The 5,441-nt window shown below is 44.6% G+C and overlaps 1 pseudogene; it reads left to right on the forward strand.

Annotated features, from left to right (window-relative positions):
• Window positions 1–1,426: 1,426 nt before the first annotated feature.
• Window positions 1,427–4,542, forward strand: LOC125527588 (annotated as a pseudogene).
• The last annotated feature ends 899 nt before the right edge of the window (window positions 4,543–5,441 follow it).

Raw genomic sequence — 5,441 nt, forward strand, 5'->3', positions numbered from 1 at the left:
TCAAAATAATACACTTTTTTGAATGATCATTTTTTATTTTGATGAAAAAATATGAGAATTTTAATAATGATGGACAATATTTTGTACTTGACGAACAATTTTTGATTTGGATGAACACTTTTTGACCTTGATGAACAAAATTTATATTCAAGATCATTTCTAAAAATGATCAACAAATTTTGAATTCAATAAACAAATTTTGAAAATGATGAAGTTTAATCGAATTTATGAGCATTTTTTGTAGTTCGATGAACAATTTTGAAATTTTGATGGAAATGTTTTTAATCCGATGATGCAGAATTGAATTCAAATGAACATTTTATAAGCCGGATCACTCGCGGGCAACCTGAACTGGCAGCTTTGAGTAGCTATGGTGTAGCCATGGGCAGCCCCGCCCAAAAAATCCCGACCCGGTCCAGCCCGAAGTTACTCCTGGGCCGGGCTCGGGCCTAGATTTTGAGACCGATGGCAGGGCCCGGGCCCGTCATTTTTGTGATTTTCTGAATGGGCCTAGCCCGAGGCCCGACATGCTTTTACGTGTTCGGGCCAGGCTTCAGCCCAAAAACTAGGCCCGATGGCCGAGCAGGGCCCGGGCCTAGGTTTTTTGCCTCGGGCTTGTTAGGCCCGGCCCTAGGTTTGGCCAGGTTAGACCTGGCCATGGGCAGCCCGGCTCGGCTTGGCCCAACGCTGCTCCTGGGCCGGGCTCAGGCCTAGATATTCAGCCCGTTGGCCGGGCCGGGCCGGGCCCGGGCCCGTCAAAATTATGTTTTTCCGAAGGGGCCCGACCCAGGGCTCGTCGGGCTTTTGCGTGTTCGGGCCGGACTCGGGCCCAAAAAACAGGCCCGAAGGCCAGGCCCGGCCGGGCTCGGGCCTAGGTTTTTTGCATCGGGCTTTGGTAGGCCCGGCCTGAAGCCCGGCCCAGCCCGAGGTTTGGCCAGGTCTAGGCCAGGTATACTACGGTGGCACCTCTATGCCCAGTCCTTTTGCCAGAATCTGGAGATTCTCCCAGAATCCGACCCCTACCAGCTTCTCCCAGAATCTTCGAGCCACATTTGTTTTACAATCCTATCTAATTAGATGAGGCTCGAAGATTCTGGAAGAAGCTGGTAGGGGTTGGATTCTGGAAGAATTCCCAGATTTTAGCAAAAGAATTGGGCCCTAATTCCATTTGCATCGCGGAGTGGGAGTGTCCACCTCCTCCTCAAAAAAGGAAAAACAAAACCGGCAAATTGAACTGAGCTCGCCGGGTTGGAGAGGAGCAGCAGTAATGGCCGGAGCCGGAGAAGACGAAGCAGCTCCTCCTCCCTCTTCTCCAGATCGACAGGTGAGCAGGGGTCCCCAACCCTGTCTCCTAGGTTTTCCCGGTGGATGGATCGATCTGCGGAGTGCCCTCCCTTTCTCTATTAACCTAGGGTTCCTCCCTCCCTCCCTGCAGCAGCCCATGGAAGAGGCGGCGGCGGCCCAGCGGAGCAGGTCGGAGAACCACCACGGCGTCGCCGACGGGCCGTCCTTCCGCATGGAGGACCTTCCAGCGGCAAATTCCATTCCATTATTAGTTCCTCAATGTTTAGGGTACCTTGCTTAATTGGTGAAACTGCACCTTGCATCTGCTCAGATTTCTGGTTCAGATCTCTGAACTTTCAGCTCATTGTGTGTACCAATTAGTATTAATTACAGTTAAACCCCTCTACAGCAATAGGTTGCAGTTTGCATCTGCTTGTATTTCTCCTTCAAAATACATGCACTTTGAACTCATTGTGTCAACGAGTTACTTTTAGTTAAAATGCAGCCCCTCTAATAATTCAGGCCCTCTCGCGTCGCAGGAGGTTCAGCCGGTTATAATCTCATTGCTGCCACTGAAAGAGGCCGTCAGGACAAGCATGGTTTCAACAAGTTGGAGAATGCTCTGGACATTCCACTCCGATCTATGTTTTCATGGCCCCGATGATTCGAAATTTTACACCGCTAATCAGCATAGTGCCCAAATAAAAAGAGCGAAGTTCATTGAGACTGTAAATTTGGTTATTCAGCAGCATAGTGGGTTAGGAATCAATAAGTTCAGCATCACATGCGGCATGCACAAAGAGTACGCTGATCATCTTGACAGGTGGATTCAGTTTGCCGCTTCATCAATGGCAACTATAATAGATTTTAATCTCAAGAAAGTTTATCTCCCATTAAAATTTCACCACTTCCCTCTCGAGGCCTTAGAGGGTCAAGGTAGCTCATTTGTGCAGTCCTTATTTCTCGCCAGTGTTTCTATAAAGCCACGCTCAGAAATGTCTGGCTTTACTATACTCAGAAGGCTTGTTTTGGACTCTGTTAAGATATTTGGAGATTTTCCAGGCTTGCTTGCAAAATGTTCAAGACTTGAGGACTTAGAGATCATGTGCTGCTATGGTGTGGATGACTTAATCGTACCACACAAACTCGATAAACTTCAACATTTGCTGATTGCTGGAATGGACATCCAGACGGTTGAGTTTCATGCTATTGATCTTGCTCATTTTGAATTTTGAGTACAGAGGGGAAGTGATCCCTATAGTGCTTCATGGTTGCTCAAAATTAGAGAAGGCAACAATAATGTTTATGGCCACTAAAGCAGTGACCCACACATTCACTGCAGTTCCAAGCATTTTGCCAGTGAAGACATTACATCTGCAATCTTTCATATCAGAATATGCACAAGTTAGCTGGTCTTTCCTTTTTTTGTTCACCTCATAGTTCTTCAAAGTTGGTGTTACTGTCAGCGTCATCTTATTTGTTCGGATCATGTTTCAGTTGCAGAAGCTGCCAACAAGACAACAGGGAATGTTTTTGCATTTGAGGCATATGACTTGTCAATTAATTGTCAACTCTAAGGACCCAAATGGTGATAATGGAGTTCTTCAACTGGCCAATTGTTTGGATGTTGCACCCGGACTGGAGACGTTGCACTTGCATGTGAGTGCAGTTTTATTTATTTAAAAGATTAATATATGGACCTTCAAGAAAAAAACTGTATCTTTATTAGTTTGACCAATGGTTGCAAGCTTCGAATGCAGATGTTGTATGTTATATCCAGTGGTTTCTCCAGCAGTGAGGTGGCGGGTATGCGCCGCCATGATCATCTCAAGACGGTCTTCATGAGTGGGTTTCGCTGTTACAAGACTCAGATTGAGCTGGCATGTTGTATCTTGGGAAATGCTTCTGTTCTTGAGCAGCTGATAATAGAACCAAGGATCACAGACAAAGTATGGACGGGTGATTGTTCCAAGTGGAATACTGACCTCGGCGAAATCTTACCAGGGGTCTGTGAGTGGGCACAGGTCACCTCGGAGCGCTTCGGTAAGGTGGTCACCGTCTTAGGTGCCTCCCTTCACAGTGAGTAAACCAATCTTTTTCCCATGTTGTACTGATATTGAATAATCTTCGGTAGTTCAGTGTAGCTGGGAGAAGTTTATTCGTTGATGTATAATGCTTCTGTAGTGGCTGTTTTGGTTACTATTCATGGCTTCACACCTTTATTAGAGAGAAAATAACAATCAATCTATGTGTATCCAATGCATCCGTTCCTTTTCCTTCCTTTTTAATCATGTCTTGCTTCAACCTGTAAGAGGATTATTTGTCCTGGTGTGCTATTATTGGAGCTAATGAAAGAACCCGAGTCGTGAAAATTGAAACAAACTTGCATCTCTATATGTACATTTGCCAACACTTGAAAGAAATGAAGCTGTAATGGGAGCTCATTGGTAACAAAACTTATACCACAAAATCTGTATGGTTGGCTTTCCCATCTGGGACTCCAAACCCCAATATTTGGTCGAACTCTGGAAGCTAAAAATTCCTCTGAAGATCTGGATTTTAACATGGCAGGTTGTCCATGATAGAATAGAATCCTTACAAGACAACAAATTCTTCATAGACATTGGCCTACAGATATCAATTACCCCCTGTGCGGGGAAACCGAAACAACTGATCATCTTTTGTTTTGCTGTCCCATTGCTATCTTTGTCTGTCTTTTTGTTCGGGAGGTTTTGGGTTGAAATTGGCGCCCTCTATGGCTCTATCAGTCCAAGACATGATTACATGGCTGAAATCTGAGCCGATTGGGAGCATCGATTATCTTTGGTTTGGGATTACAGCTGTTTGGTGGGATTTTTGGAACATCCAATTGACTGACGTTATCTTTCATGTATTGATTTTCCTGCAGCAACGGAGGCTTCTTTGGCCCAGCAAGACGCAGGATCTCTTCAGCTCCATCATTAGCGAGTGCCGTCATTGCCTGCAGATTATTAACATATCGTAGTGGGATGCTATCTTGCTCAGAATCTGTAATCCTCTGGTGTTTGTTTAACCTCACTGTATCCTGCTCCTAGAGTGAGTTAGTATGTGTCAGAAGGGCACCAAAACCAAACCAGACGATCTAAAATTAACAGTAAACCTGGGCCTTTTGTTTTGTTCGTGACAACCAATGTTTGAAGAAATTTGAGGTTGTATCAGAGGCCTTTCTTGTCCGTGTATGGTTCAATTTCTTCAATCTAGTGTAATTTGTTTATTTAACTAATAAAGTCAGGTCATTTCCCCAAAAGAAGTTATGGGCCCTGGTGCAACAGCCTACAAGTCCATTTCAAACGAAGTAATCCTACCTATGTTCTAAAATACAGTAAGATGTATAAAAGAACACTATACCATAGGGACATACAGTCAGGAGCATTTTTGTGCAAAAGAAAAAACCATCTTTTTTTTCGAAAAGGGGGATCTCCCCGGTCTCTGCATCAGAACGATACATACGGCCATCTTATTAACCAAATAACAAAAAGTGCCAACAAGGTTCCACAGTCTCCAGCCAAACAAAAAGCAAAGGATAAATGCAGCTCACACGGAGCGACAGATGGCTAGATACACAAACTAGCCCGAAAAAGATGCCACAACCGGCTGGCTAAAAATAGATAGGGAAACTAATTGCCTATCCTATTACATGACCGCCATCCAAACCGGTTGAAGATATCCCGAGCTACCATCTCCCAACGGATAGATCCAGTAACCAAATGCTCCCTGGCCTCCATCGGAGTGAGTAGCGACCACGCACGGATCAGTGCCGTAGCTCGGAAAATAACCTGCAAAAAATGAATCTGTGATGTTCTGTTAAAAACCAAATCATTTCTGCAATTCCAGATAGTCCATAACAAAGCGCAAACTCCAACCCGAATATGTCTTGCTAATTCAGGCTCAACCCCATTAAGCCATGTCCCAAATAAAGCATTGACCGAAGTCGGTGGAGTAATATTAAAAGCAATATGGACCGTCCGCCAAAGAACTTTGGCCAACGGGCAATCAAAGAATAAATGCGTAATCGTCTCATCCCGATCACAGAAACTACACCTAGTAGGACCTGTCCAATTGCGTTTAATCAAGTTGTCCTTTGTTAAAATAACTTGTTTATGGACAAACCACATAAA

Source organism: Triticum urartu, unplaced genomic scaffold, assembly GCF_003073215.2.
Source record: "Triticum urartu cultivar G1812 unplaced genomic scaffold, Tu2.1 TuUngrouped_contig_4270, whole genome shotgun sequence".
Lineage (NCBI taxonomy): Eukaryota > Viridiplantae > Streptophyta > Magnoliopsida > Poales > Poaceae > Triticum > Triticum urartu.